This window comes from Myotis brandtii, unplaced genomic scaffold (assembly GCF_000412655.1).
Source record: "Myotis brandtii unplaced genomic scaffold, ASM41265v1 scaffold97, whole genome shotgun sequence".
NCBI classification, from domain to species: domain Eukaryota; kingdom Metazoa; phylum Chordata; class Mammalia; order Chiroptera; family Vespertilionidae; genus Myotis; species Myotis brandtii.
In genome coordinates, this window is record NW_005372020.1 from 482551 (window position 1) to 497785 (window position 15235).

Genomic DNA, 15235 nt, shown 5'->3' on the forward strand with positions numbered 1-15235 from the left:
GCAGGCTGTCGGCCACCCCGCGTCCCTCCGTCCCTGCGGACAAGGACAGAGAGGGAGCGTGAAAGCCGGTCCGGACAGGGAAGGAAATAAACGTCACACCACCTCCCCCCGACCCCCAGGCTCAGCACAGCCAAGTCCTGCATCCAGGGGAACTGGAGGAGCCCCGTCTGCCACGGATCCAGCGGGCCTGTGGCTGCCCCGGCCGGTGTGGCTCAGTGGATAGAGCATCAGTCTGCGGACTGAAGGGTCCCGGGTTTGATTCCCGGTCAAGGGCACAGGCCCGGGTTGTGGGCTCCAAAAAGGGGCGTGCAGGAGGCAGCCGATCGGTGATTCTCTCTCATCATGGATGTTTCTCTCTCTCTCCCTCTCCCTTCCTCTCTGAAATCAATTTTAAAAAAATGTTTTAAATAGGATATCCAGATCTAGGAGCAGTTTATGAAGCCACCAGACTGTGTCCTGAGACTACACCCATGGTCCTGCCTGGCCAGTGTGGCTGAGCCTTGACCTATGAACCTGGAGGTCACAGTTCGATTCCCGGTTTGGGGGCTCGGTCCCCAGTGGGGGGCGTGCAGGAGGCAGCCGATCCATGACTCTCTCTCTCATCATTGATGTTTCTCTCTTTCGCTCCCTCTCCCTTCCTCTCTGAAATCAATAAAAAATATATTTTAAAAAAAAACAAAGAATATATCCGTGGTCTGAAATGCTCACGCCCCTCCCTCTCACCCCCCATCACGCCCCCACACTGCGCCCCCCACCGGCAGGTGGACCAGCTGGCCCGTCTTACCACGTCCCAGGACACTCTCCCATCCCGACGGTGCCTCCCGGCGCCCCTCAGGAACCACTTCCCTTTATGGAGTTCCCTCTGTGGCAACAGCTCCAGTGGTTCCTGGTTTATGGGCTGGCGCCTGATCCCACCACTAATCACTTCATCCCACTGCATTTCCCCAAAGCCACCCTCGCCGCCGCCTGAAACGGCCTTTGTGGTTTCGCCTGTTTACACATCGACTCTCCGCTTTCCCTGCTAACATCCTCGCTCCCTGAGCGCAGAGGCATGAATGGCCGGCTTAGGGCTGGGTCTCCAGCACCCGGGGGAGGAGACAAGCAAACGAAATGCCTGCAGAAGGGACATCCGCCCATTAGGAGGCCTCGCCTCACGCCTGAGGGGATAAATCTCTCCGGTGCCTCTCGGCCTCTCCCCAGGGTTGTTATTAACAGACACCGTGAGCATGAACAAACCCTGTGCCCATCCCATTGTGGCTCCGTTCACTTCCTGCTAGGACGGCGTCGCCTCACCGCGGTCACTGGCCCGTGGCTAGGTTTGCTGAGCCGAGCCCCGCCTCTCACACACGGAGCAGAAAACAGCACGTCAGGGAGAGACACGCCGCCCATGTCGCACCTGCTGGCGTCCACACGCCCGGGCCCGTGGCCTGCGGCTCTACAAGGTCCAGAGGTCGGCGCGATGCTCACAGGGCCGGTTCCTGGCGCCCTCCCTGGACGCCCGGCGAGGTTCCCATTGCTCTGTGGTCACAGGTGACTCTGCCTCCCACCCCGGTACAGCCCAGACTCCCAAGCAGAACAAGAAAATCGGCACTCAGGGCATCTCAGCCCCGTTTCTGCCAAAACAGCCAGTGATCCATACCTTTGAGGTCGTGGGTGATGGATAGGGAAAGAATAGGATCATCATCATCATCGTTACAATCACCATCTTCACCGTCGTCTCCATCACCACCATCACCATCATCATCTCTATCACTACCACCATCACCATCACCATCCTCATCACCATTATCACCATCATCATCATCAACATCACCATCACCATCCTCATCATCTCTATCACCATCATCATCATCGTCATTTATAGAATCCTACGAAACAGCAAGCACTATGTTAATCACTGTACAGGTATGCGCTCTCTCAATCTTCACAATATTCTTGACCCTGAGGAGACAATTATTACCACGACTCATAGGTCACCTGAGGCTCAGGGCCGGCCTCCCATCCCCCAGTGCGTGAGGGGCAGGGGTGGGATTCAAGCCACGCCGTCCAGCCCCAGGCCACGGTGACCCGCTGCCAGAGGAACGCTCAGCCAGCCAAGTCCCTCTTGTAAGAGCTCAGACAATGACCCCGGGGGACGGCCAACGTGCCTCTGAACGGCCCGGCTCTCACAGCCCACGATGAGGTCACGGCTGGACACGGGCCATGCGATGAGAGCAAGTCTCCAACGCTGCTCCTGGCTCTGCGAGCAGCCCCTCCGGCGGGCGCTCCTGGGGGGCCCTGGGGACACAGCCTCCCCGAGTGAGTCTATCCGCGTCCTTCCGACCGCGCCCCTCCCTGCAAGGCGGGACGTAGCAACAGAAAACCAGCGAGAGCCATTCTGCCGAGGACGCGGGAGTGGGAGCCAAGACAGCTGGCGGCTCTTGGAAGGTCTGTCCTGGTAGAGAAATAAAATCCGGAAGATGATCCCAGAGAACGCCGCCTCCCCCGCCCCCTCCATGAACGCACTTTCCTCCTGAAACAGCCGAGGTCTCGGCAAGAGGCGAGTGGCTGAGTCTTGAATTGTATTATCTGGCAAGATCTGGGGGGGTCCGAAGGTTCTCCGTAGACAATCAAGGCCCAGGCACAAGACTGAAAACATAGCAAAGAGCCCAGCCGGTTTGGCTCAGTGGTTGGGCGTTGACCTGTGAACCAGGAGGTCACGGTTCTATTCCCGGTCGGGGTACAGGCCCGGGTTTTGGGCTCCATCCCCAGTGTGGGGCGTGCAGGAGGCAGCCGATCCATGATTCTCTCTCATCATCGATGTTTCTCTCTCTCTCTCCCTCTCCCTTTCTCTCTCTCTCTCTCTCTCTCTCTCTCTCTCTCTCTCTCCCATCAATAAAAACATATTTGCAAAGTTCTATGAGGTTAGTCTTGCCTCTGTCTTCAGGTGGATTTAGAATCCTGTTGTCAAGTTGTCCAGACCTTCGAAACCCAGCCGGACCCTCACCTGAGGCCCGCAGCTACCTGTAGGGGTCAGTGGGTGCCTTTCAACCCTCCGCTGTTTTCCCAGGTGGTTCCTACTTTTCCAGAATACACGCGTCTTGCTTATTCAGTCTAAGGGAAATATTGACATTTCTCCCTGAAAAAGGAAGATTCGGAATTGGATTTTAAGTGGCAGCCTGAGTACATGCGTCTCCTCGCATCACCGCGGAAATGAAAGCATCAAACACAACAAGGAACAAAGCTCTTATCCCAGGAAGTGGGGGAAAACGGGTGGAAGAAAAGTGTGTTGATGGGCAAGACGGGAGGAGGAAGCCTTGAGCGAGGACGTTCTGTGTGAGCCCGGCAGAGAGGGTCCGGGCGGCTCGGCCCACGGGGACCCCAGACAACGCGCCTCGACCGCGAGCACCGGGCCGAGAGCCGGGAGAGTGACTACTCTCTGGGGGTGGGAGGTGGGACACCGCCTCCAGGCAGGCCTCCTCCCCACACCCGCATCCGAGTACAGGGAAGAATGCTTGGTATTTGCGCCCCATCAAAACTCAGCTCTTCTCTGAGGAGCTTGCATTCACCCAGGAGAGAAATGCCAGGCGCCCGCGTGTGGGCGCCGATCCCCACATCGCGAGAGAGGGGGTGGGCGTGGAGCAGCCACCGTGGAACCACGGGGACCCACGTCACCCACCGAGAAAGAAAGGCGGGAAGTCAGAAGGCACTGGCCACTGCTAGATTGAAGAGCAAATCCCATAAAACAAGCTCCTACGGGCCTGAGCCACTGCGGCCGGATGCACTGTCAACCGCTGAGAACGGAGGCAGGAGGTGCGTCCGGGAACTCCGTCCTCATCGTTCCTTAGGAAGCCCTGGGGTCTGAGTGTGCTAACTCCAGCCCAGCTGCCATGGCTCAGGGGTTGAGCGTCGACCTAGGAACCAGGAGGTCAGGGTTCGATTCCCGGTCAGGGCACAGGCCCGGGTTGCGGGCTCCATCCCCAGTGTGAGGTGTGCAGGCGGCAGCCGATCCATGATTCTCTCTCATCGTTGATGTTTCTATTTCTCCCCCTCCCTTCCTCTCCGAAATCAATAAAAATTTAAAAATTAAGAAGTCGAATCGAATGGCTCGGCTGCTCCCTAAGGTTCGCTGTGCTCGTTAGCGAGGAGGCGAGGAAGATAGCACACGAGCATGGAGGGCGGCGCGAGGGGCTTCCGCGGGCACCAGATGTCCGGGCGCGGGATGGATGGATGGCTGGTGTGGATCTCGGTGACAGCACTGCCGACCCCCACAGGCACGTCAGCTGGTAAAACCGCAGGAACTGGGGGTGACCTTGTCTGATTCCGTGTATGTTTCTTCTAACTTGGACGCCTCGGCGAGGGCATAGCTGAGACGGAAATGCATCGAGCAGCCCTGGCAGCTTCACCCCCACCCCACCCCACCCCCCGCCAGCGGGGAGGCCGTGGAGGTTCCCGGGGAGCGGGGAGCACCAGGGCCGGAGTCCTGGTCGGCCGGGCTGGATGCATGGACCGAGACCCCTCCCCAGCGCGGCTCGGCTGCGTGAGGGGCTTCCGCGGGCACCAGATGTCCGGGCGCGGGATGGATGGATGGCTGGTGTGGATCTCGGTGACAGCACTGCCGACCCCCACAGGCACGTCAGCTGGTAAAACCGCAGGAACTGGGGGTGACCTTGTCTGATTCCGTGTATGTTTCTTCTAACTTGGACGCCTCGGCGAGGGCATAGCTGAGACGGAAATGCATCGAGCAGCCCTGGCAGCTTCACCCCCACCCCACCCCACCCCCCGCCAGCGGGGAGGCCGTGGAGGTTCCCGGGGAGCGGGGAGCACCAGGGCCGGAGTCCTGGTCGGCCGGGCTGGATGCATGGACCGAGACCCCTCCCCACGGCCCCTGAGGTCCCATTTCCATCTGCGCCAAACGGGGTCCCCCCTGGCCACCCATGGGGGACACACCCTGAGGGAACCGGGCTGCAGGGACATAATTGGCGGAGAGCGCTGCCTTTGGACTTTCCGCTAACTCAGACCCGCCTTCCCTCCATCCGTCCTTGCTGAGGTCAACAATGTTCTTTTGTGCAGCCGGGCCACCCCTCGGGGACACACCCTGAGGGAACCCGGCTGCAGGGATAGGCAGAGAGCGCTGCCTTTGGACTTTCTGCTAACTCAGACCCGCCTTCCCTCCATCCATCCTTGCTGAGGTCAACAATGTTCTTTTGTGCAGCCGGCCGGCGTGGCCCAGTGGTTGAGCGTCGACCTATGAACCAGGAGGTCAGGGCACAGGCCCAGGTTGTGGGCTCCATCCCCAGTGGGGGGGGTGCAGGGGGCAGCCGATCCGTGATTCTCTCTCATCATGGATGTTTCTCTCTCTCTCCCTTCCTCTCTGAAATCAATAAAAATAGGCATTTTTTTAATCCACCACGAATGTGAGGAGAAATAGAACCCTCCTCACCACAGCGGCCCAGGCCACGCAGGAACCCCCGTCACAGGTGAAATCGCTTCCCAACAACAGCTTAGGAAGCCGATCCTTTTTTTAAATCAAATTTCATTCACAGCTTATTCCGTGCGGGACAGGATCAGCCAGAAGGCAGGGGCCTGGAGGACAGCATTCTGGGAGGCAGTGTGAGGCCCAGACCCAGCCAGGGCCCCAGGGTTCAGGCACGGGGCTCACCCCCAGCCGCCCCCTGACCCTGACCCTGACCCTCTCCTGTGGCCTCCACGAAACCGCAGCCTCGAGCACAGCAGCACTGCCACCCAGTGGCCAAGGCCATCATCACCGTGTGAGCCACGGGTGGTCTGTTTGGGGGCAATTGGTGGCGATTGGGGGACTTGAACCCAGACCCACTGCTGCTTTCGAAAGAAAACCAGCCCGGCCGGCCTGGCTCCGTGGTTGAGCATCCACCTGGGAACCAGGAGGTCACGGTTCGATTCCCGGTCAGGGCACAGGCCCGGGTTTCGGGCTCGATCCCCAGTGTGGGGCGTGCAGGAGGCAGCCGATCCGTGATTCTCTCTTCAGGGATGTTTCTCTCTCTCTCCCTCCCCCTGTCCTCTCTGAAATCAATAAAAATATATTTAAGAAAGAAGCCATTAGTTCAAACACAATGACGTCATTGGCCCGGATTCTTTGTTGGCGATAGAAACCCCGCCCGGGGAGCCCTCCGTGAGAACGGGTGTCCCTGCCCCCAGGCCTCCGCTGGGGCAGATAGAACCCAGGCAGCAGGGGGCGGAAGCACCCACCGTGGCCAGCTTCCCTGTGCACCCCGAATGGAGGAGACACCACATCCCCCCCACACTCCACCCCCAGGACCCGAGACACAGCTGGGCTTCCCGGCGATGGCTGGCGGCTGACCGCAGGGCGTTCTGAGCTCCAGGCTGCTCCCCTCCACCCCCCACAACCCTCCAATCCCTCCCGTGCTGGCAGTCCTTGTCCCCTCCCCTTGGCACCCCGAGAAATCTCCAAGCGGGGGAGGGGGGTGACTGTCGCCTGAATCACTCCCGTTCCCTGAGGCGTGTTTTATGAAAAGGGCTTTTCTTCCCTTTGCTCAGCTGCATTCATGGGGGGAGGGGGGGGAGCTGCTCTGATGGAAACTGTTCGCCCTTCCCTCTCAGGGACCACAGGGGGCAGGGGACCCGGAAAAGCCACCCTAACAGGGACAGGTCCAGCCCGCGTGGTGACAGAGAGAGACTCGGGACTGAGGTGTCTCCTAGGAACTGCGCCCATGGACACAGCCAGCCCGTCACCTGCTCACCCACCCGCCGGCCAGGGGACCCGGAAAAGCCACCCCAGCAGGGACAGGTCCAGCCCGCGTGGTGACAGAGAGACTCGGGACTGAGGTGTCTCCTAGGAACTGCGCCCATGGACACAGCCAGCCCGTCACCTGCTCACCCACCCGCCGGCCAGGGGTCCCCGAGGCCCTGCCAGGTCCCCGCTTCCTCCAAGCTCCCCAGACCCGAGGGGGGAGGAGCCTGGTCCCAGAGCAGAGTTTTGTGGGTTTGGGTTTGGGCCAAAGGGAGGGACCGTCTCTGAGACGAAGATGGGGGGCGGGGGGGCACTGGGAGGGAGACAATGAGTGCTGCTCGGGCCTGTGAGTTCGAGACCCGTGTGGACCATTCAGTACAGACGCCCGTGAGCTCCTGAGCTGGAAGCTGACGCTCAGGCCCGGCCGGTGTGGCTCAGTGGTTGAGCACGGACCTATGAACCAGGAGGTCAGGGCTGGATTCCGGGTCAGGGCACATGCCCGGGTTGCAGGCTTGATCCCCAGTGCGGGGCGTGCAGGAGACCGCCGATCGGTGATTCTCTCTCATCACTGATGCTTCTCTCTCTCCCTCTCCCTTCCTCTCTGACATCAATAAAGAAAATATTGTTTAAAAAGGGAATAGGCGTTAGAGGGCCCTCCCCCTGAGTCCGGTCCCCAGCCCCCTCCGGCAGCTCCGGCCCAGCCCCTCCGCTGCCCCCTGCTGGACACAGCCGGCTGCCCTTTATGGACACTCGATGACTGACCATCTCCTGCAGGACTGAGCGGAGAGGAGGGCTCCAGCCTGAGCCTCTCTAATCCCCCCAACCCCTCATCCCCGCCGCTCCCAGCAGCATCAGGCTGGTGTTTACCACCTGGGTTGCTATGGCGACGGGATGTCAGCGTGCGCTCCGTTGTGAGCTTGCACACACCGGCTTTACCGAAAACAGGTCAATGAGGAGGGTGGGAGCTTTTTCAGCAGAAAATAAAACACTGAAACAGAGACAGTGGCAAACCACGGCCGGGAAGAGGACAACTCCCGCCCCCAGCGTGAGCAGCCGGCACCCAGACCCCCTCAGGTCCAGGGCACGGGCGAGGCCAAGGGCGGGGCCGGGAGGAGTCTTTTGATTCTTTTTTTTTTTTTTAAATAAGATTTGCCTGATTCTCTTTTTCTTCTTTTTTGAAAATATATTTTCATTGATTGCAGAGAGGAAGGGAGGGAGAAAGAGAGAAAATCAGTGATGAGAGAGAACCATGGAGCAGCTGCCTTCTGCACCCCTCACACTGGGGATGGAGCCTGCAACCCGGGCCTGTGCCCTTGACCAGGAATCGAACCCGGGACCCTTCAGTCCGCAGGCCGACACTCTACCCACTGAGCCACACTGGCCAGGGCTTTTTCTTATTATTGAGGCATTTGCTGTTGCCATCACTCCCACCCCCAATACCAGGAGGTGAGTGCTTCTCCTACGAGGGGACGGTGCCCACCCAGAGTCCCCGGCCCCCCCACCCCGGGAGCAGAGTGCTCGAGTGGGCGGGCTCGGGGTTCCTTCCCGTGGACTTGTTTCCACTGAAACCGGTCAAAGTCACGGGGATCTGCTCGGCCTCCCGCCCCCGGAGCCTCCGGTCCTTAAAGACGGGAATGAATCTGAACGCATCGCAGAGCAAACACCCCTGTCCCTCCAGCGCAAGCCGGGCGGCTCCGGGCTAATGAAAGCGGACGGTTTCAAAGCCCCCTGGCAAATCTCATTACGGCGGCCCCCCTCCCCGAGCCCAGATGATTGCCGCCACCTTTATGGCAGAATAAAAATTAATTTTCTCAGCTATAATAAGAACGATAAGAATGAATCACTCGGGAGCAAATAAAGATTACAATTAACTCCGACAGGATAAATCTACCTTTCACGTCGGCTGCGATTTCCTGCCCGACGTCCTCCTCTGGGGGCCGGTGTGAAGGAGGCCTCGGGGTCGGACTCCCTGGCCGTTGGGCCGCGGTTCCCACGGCTCCTGCGAGGAGTTAGGGGCGGGGAGGAGGACGAGGAGCCAAGCCAAAGCCCCAAAGTCTGGAGGCGTAACCCAGGGCTCAGAGACAGGACAGAGAGAGGCCTGGTGGTCAGCAGTGACCGTGGGCCCTGAGACCGGCAGCCCCTGGGGTCCCTGTGGACGTGCGCGCTCACTCAGCCACCCACAGCCATCCTTCTGCCGGTCACCGCACCCCACTTTTCCTAGGGGGACGACCTCCTCCCTCGCTCCATATTCCGGGCCCTGATTCCGTTCTCATTTCCAGGAATGGGTCCTTGACCCAGGCCCGGCCACTCAGAGACCAGGCGCAGGCCCATGATAACGGGGCATGGGATTCCCGTTTGAAATATTTGACAAAAACTCTTTCTTCCCTCTGGGCTCGCCCACGCCCCGGGTGGAGAAATAGAATTAAGCCAATCCTCGGGGGAGATCCGAGACAGGGAGAGCGACCAGGTCCTGGTAACACCATTGGAACTGCTGGATCAAGCCGCACCTGAAGCCTCCTCAGGTGGAACGTTTTCTGTCTCTTGAACCCAAAAATGCACATGTCACACCCCCAGGTCCCCCGGCGGAAGAAAGAAGTCATCGCGAATACGGCTGAAGGCCCCCAGTGCTCCCTCCCCAGCCGTATCCCCCTCCTGAACTTGGGGTTCCTGAACTGGGGGTTCACCATGGCAGCGTCTGCTTCCCCTCACAGTATATGGTGTCTGCCTCTCCTACGCTACCTGGGGCCGTTTCTAGAACAGCAGACTTCGCATCGATCCATCCTACTCCCTTCCTCCGCAGCCGGCTTCTTCCCACCGTCTCGGCCCGGAAGTTCACGCCCAGGGAGGGCTCTGCGGTGACAGAGCCGCGCGTCGTGTGCAAATCCCATCTGGACCCTCTCCGGCCGAGCTGGCTCCAGGCCCCGAGGTGAGACACGTTGTTTCAGGAAACACCTCTCACACGTGTCTCCCGCCGGTTCTAGGATTTGCACTCACATCTGAGCTGTTAAGGGGAGAACTAAACGCGAAGGGAAGGCCCCTCGCGGTAAAGCCCGCCCACCCCTCCTGCCGGCCCCAGAGGCGACTGGCCAGCGGCCACACGTCAGGCAAATGGCAGGACCAGGCCCTGGCTCCCAGCCCAGGATCAGAGGCCGAGAGAGGACTCGGCCCACCTCCCGGGTCTGCCCGGCTGGCCACCGTGAACACACCGCCTGGAGCCACTGCACATCAGCTCCCTATGGGAGGTGAAGGCCGGGCGCCAGATCAACTGACCCCCTTCCCCTTGCAGGTCCAGCGCCCACCGCGTCCAGAGCCCACCCCATCCCCCCCGGCCGGTGGCGGCCACCGGTCCAGCCTCCAGCCGGGGGTGCAGAGCTCCCCGCAGCGACCAGGCCCAGGACAGACTCGGCACAAGTTCAAGTCCGCTCTCCCCTGGGGAAGAACCGGGCAGCCTGGCCATTAGCGCCAAAGAAAGAAAAGTCCGCCCAGCGCCTGACCCCTGGGCCTCGGGACTGTCCCTCCTTCTGGCTGAAGAAAAGGCCTTTGTGCCTCTCACCCGGGTGCGTGACCTTGTGCTGTTCCCATCCAGCCCGCGCTGTTCCCAGCTCCCAGGACTTGCCGGGTTTGGGTTCAGGTTCGGGTTCGGGTTCGGGCCCTCGCAGGGGCTGCCCACGGGGCAGACGCTTACAGGAGTCAGTTCTGGTCCATGCGCTGGGGACCATCCATTCCAGACCCCACCCCCTCCCGGTCCACCCGCAGCTCTGTGGGGACAGGTGTGGCCACAGCCCAGCACAGAGATGTCCGCTTTCTGCCCCAGATCAGCCCAATGGAGATCAGTGTGTCCATCAAACACAGGGACACGTTAAGGAAAACCTTAAAACAGACCAAACGCATTGGATCTCAGTCTTAGGAAAACCTAATGAGGAATTAGCACCGCGGAGTTTCCCTCGGGCTTTTACTTTATGCCGGGACTGCTCAGGCCATTAGGACAGGAAGCCTGTGTTGTCAGGGACCATCCTACGGGCCCCAGCACAGACCCGGGTCCACCCCAAAGACCCCGAGTTTCTCCGGAAAAAGCCGCCTTCACATTGGAGTTGACGTTGGCCCCTGCGTCTCCCTTCAGACCCACACAAGGGCCCCAGGTTCCCACACGCAAATGCCGCCGGGGGGCCGGGCAGGGGAGCTCCGTGAGGGGAGCGGCCAGCGGCGAGCCAGCCCCTGGTTGCCAAGCAGAGATCCGCCCAGCGTGGCTCCAACGCATGCCTGTTTCCGAGAGAAGCTAGAGATCTGGATTTTTATTGGAAACCTCTCTATTTTTAAAGTTTGGCAACTAACTCCTTTTTTTTTCTTTCTTTCTTTCTTTCCAATTTTCTGTGGACCAAACAGTCAGCAAGCCAAACGGAACTCAAGCGCAGGCAGGATCGGGCACACTCCGACCCGCGCACGCCTCTTCCTCCGGCGCCAGGGCTGGGGGTGCTTCTGAGGGGTTTTCCACCTGAATTAGCACCCAGAGCAGGTGGGAGGGGGGCGACGGCTTCGGCTACGAGGATAAGAAATAAAGGGTCAGCCCTAACCGGTTTGGCTCAGTGGGTAGAGCGTCGGCCTGCAGACTGAAGGGTCCCGGGTTCGATTCCGGTCAAGGGCACATGTCCAGGTTTCGAGCTCGATCCCCAGTAGGGGGCGTGCAGGGGGCATGCAGGAGGCCGCCGATCCATGATTCTCTCTCACCTTGATGTCTCTCTCTCCCTCTCCCTTCCTCTCTGAAATCAATAAAACTATATATTTTTTAAAAAGGCGTCAATTCACACATTTTGCAAAGCCCTGGTCCAGAACGGCTGCCAGGTCCCTTTGCTGATCGCATCGTGCGCCTGACCCCGGTCCTGGGGCTTGGGTTCGTCCTCTGGCTCCAGGAAGTGCTGAGGGGCTCAGAGAGGGTAAGGAACTCACCCCCGGTCACACAGCAGGGGCGCGGGAAAGACGGGACCCCGGCTGGCAGGTGCTGGCGCCCACAGGGATCCCCTCCAACCCTGTGCCGTCCAGCTGCCTCCTGCCCGCGCCCCACACTGGGGATCGAGCCCGCAACCCGGGCCTGTGCCCTGACCAGGAATCGAACCCTGACCTCCTGGTTCCTAGGTGGACGCTCAACCACTGAGCCGTGGTGGCTGGGCTCCATTGATTTTTAGAGAGAGTAGAAGGGAGAGAGAGAGAGAGAGAAACATCGATGTGAGAGAGACACAGCGATTGGTTGCCTCCCACACGCACCCTGGCCAGGGCCGGGGATCGAGCCTGCAACCGAGGCCCGGGCCCTTGACCGGAATCGAACCTGGGACCCTTCTGACCGAGGCCGACGCTCTGTCCCCTGAGCCACACCGGCCAGGGCTGAGGTTTTCTCTTTACCAAGGAGCAGCCCTAGCGCTCTGTCATTTCGTCCTTTGCGGACGCTGGACTATGGCAACTGGCTCCCTCCCTCCCTCCTGGTCCCGTTCCTCCCGCAGCCTTTGCTCCGGGCGGAGAAGCTGGAAAGGCAGAGCCGGCGGCTCCTGGGAACGGCCCCCCGCCCGCTGCCAGCTGCTGGCGGCCGGCCTCTTCCTGCTCTTCCCCAGCCCGGGTGTGGTCAGCTGACATCCTATTGTACCGCCAGCTCTCGCCGCCTTTTCCCTCCTACGACCCGGCCGCACCTCTCCCGTCGGTAACAACCCCTCCAGCACATCCTCCATAAAGACGCCCCGGGCTCCCCTGAATGGCCGCGCCACGGGCGTTCCGGATCATTCTCCCGCCTGAATCGGGGCCGCGTACACTCTAAACAGCCTGGCCTCAGAGTCAGCTTACAACCCCGGCCTCCACGGCCACGCGCCTCCCGCGGGGACATCGGGGTCCTAATTGCTCCCTCCAGGGCTGCTGGGAGCCAGGAAAGAAGACGGAGGGGCCGCCCGCCCAGGCGCCCGGCCCTCGAGGGCGCGTGGCTCTTTCAGGAGGAACCCCACCCCCGGGGCTGGGAATCCGGCGTCCCCACGGCTCACCCTCTCTGAACGACCAGGTCTGTGCAGGCGGCTTGACCCATTTCCACGTCTGAGCTGAGTTCCTTTGGATACATTTCCAGGCCTTGAGTGACGAGGTCACGCAAGACAAGGGAAGCACTCACCTCCCTGCCGGCCACGGCTCTCCCGCCCCGGCTCCCCGCCGCCTAGGGAACCGTCCCGGTAGCGTGCTGTGCACCAGCCCCATTTTATTACGTTACAGCAGTTACAGCGCGAGGATTCTGCGGTCAGGGGGTCAGGCAGGTGCCAGGGGGAGGGCCTGGCCACTCCTGGAGCCGGAGGGCTCGGCCCACGGAGGACGAAGAGCTGCGTTGAGTCTAGGACTTGGGACTCGGTCCATCTGGAGGCCCTGTCACTCCACATCCTGCCCCTGAGCTCGGGCGGCCGACGGCTCGGTTGTCAACCACAACGCCTTCGACAACGTGGCCTCATCCCCGGGGCTCGGCCACTGGGCTCTGAGCATCTCAGAGAGGAACATCCCCAGAGAACCAGGCTGCGTGGCCTCTAAGGGCCTGGCCTGACGTCACCCACTGTCACTTCCCCCCTGTGCACAGGCCGGGGCCGTCACAGTCAGCCCGGGCCCACGGGGCAGGGAGCACGGAGCCCACACCTTCCCACGGGAGGAGCCAGTCATATGCATAGATGGACTCCAGAGAGGCAGGGAGAGGGAGGGAGAGAGAGACCTCAACCCCAAGACCGTCCTGATGACCCATGGGAGCCCCTGGATCCAGCCGCGCCTGAAGCTGTCCTCCCGGAAGGGAGTTTGGGAGCCGCCCATCGTTCCCTGAAGCCCGTTCTGGGCTGAGCGTCTGTCCATGGCGAGCCCCTTCTCTGCCCCATCGTAGTCATTTTTTTGATCTTGGTCTCAGACGCAGCAGCAGCCAAGAAAGAACGGCTTCCGCACAAATACATTCAGGAAGAAGACACGAATCCTCCCCCCGGGAGGCCCCCGGCCCAGGAGGGAGACACAGAGACTCCGAGTTTGTGGCAGTTTCGTAAGAGCTTTCACAGGAGCCCCGAACAGCCCCCTCCACCCCCCTCCCGTCCATCCTGCCACGGGAGCCTACCAGGTAGGACGGGGCCGGAACGTGTTTCTAAGCAACGAATTATACACGTCAGGGGGCAGGAGGGGGGGGAGCTAGAGGGAGGAATCTGGCGAGAAACCGTTTCCTTTTCTTCCCGAAGTCGCTACAGCGGGCGGCGTGGAGCCTCCGCGGGAGACAGAGGCCGAGCTGTTTTAATTCTTCCCGTAAACGCAGCCGGCAAGCGCGGGACCCCCTGGCGAAGCCGCTCCTGTGCGAGCCCTCACTGCTTGGGACACTGTCTCCACCCTCTTCGTACATTTTTTTAAATTGATGTCAGAGAGGAAGGGAGAGGGAGAGAGAGAAACATCGATGATGAGAGAGAATCATGGACCGGCTGCCTCCCGCACGCCCCACACTGGGGATCGAGCCGGCAACCCGGGCCTGTGCCCTTGACTGGCATCGAACCTGGGACCCTTCAGTCCATAGGCTGATGCTCTACCCACTGGGCAACACTGGCCAGGGCCCACCTTTGTTGTTGTTGTTGTTTAAATGCTAAATCCGGGCAGCAAATCCTCGGGTAGAGAAGGGAATGAGACATGGGCGCCGTCTACGGAAGCATCGGCTGTGACGGCCCCGGCGTGTTCCTCCCGCTGAGCGCTGGGCACTGGGCGCTGGGTGCAGGGTGCTGGGCATTGGGTGCTCCTCGGGGTACTTCTCCGCCCCTCGCACTCTGCCGGGCACGTCGCACGGTCTTGGGGGGTGAGGTTCCTGCATCGGGTGGAACGGACCGTGGAGACGGAAACTGCAGGTCTGCCCGCCGCTCGGATGCCGCGGCCGGTGGCGCTTCCCACGCAATGAGCCGCGCGGATGAGTTAGGGCCCCGCCGGACAGGATGCTCACTGGGCTCCAGTCGATTCTGAGGGAGAAGCGATCGCTGCCCCCCCAGGCTGCCTCCTGCGGACGGGGCGTCTGCCACTGAAGGATGAGCCGCGGGATTACAACCGGGAATCGAAGAGCGCCCAAGCCCTGCACAGCGTGGCTCAGTGGATAGAGTGTCGGCCTGCGGACGAAGGGTCCTGGGTTCGAGTCTGGTCGAGGGCAGGCTCCTCCCCGGCCCAGGCCCTGGTCGGGGCTCGCAGCCCTGGCCGGCGTGGCTCAGTGGATGGAGCGTCGGCCTGCGGACGAAGGGTCCTGGGTTCGAGTCCGGTCAAGGGCAGGCTCCTCCCCGGCCCAGGCCCTGGTCGGGCTCCTGCAGGAGGCAACCCATCGATGTGTGTCTCTCACATCCCTGCTCCTCTCTGTCCCTCCCTCTCCCTCTGTCCCTCTCGCTCCCTAAAAATCAACGGGAAAAACCCCCGGTGGAGGATTAGAAAAAAAGGAAGCGAAGGGGAGAGTGCACAGTCCTCCCGCCACACCCGGGGCCGCCTCCTCTTCTCCCCGCGCCTCGGGATGTTGGTTCAGTGGGG

At 61.1% G+C, this 15235-nt stretch overlaps 1 long non-coding RNA gene across 1 annotated transcript; it reads right to left on the bottom strand.

Moving 5' to 3' along the window:
- On the bottom strand, positions 1–14840 carry LOC106724787. Its single transcript, XR_001360625.1, has 3 exons — positions 14670–14840; positions 14297–14537; positions 1–33 (listed from the first exon to the last, which is right to left on the bottom strand). It is a non-coding gene; the product is annotated as an uncharacterized LOC106724787 (long non-coding RNA).
- Positions 14841–15235: the final 395 nt, after the last annotated feature.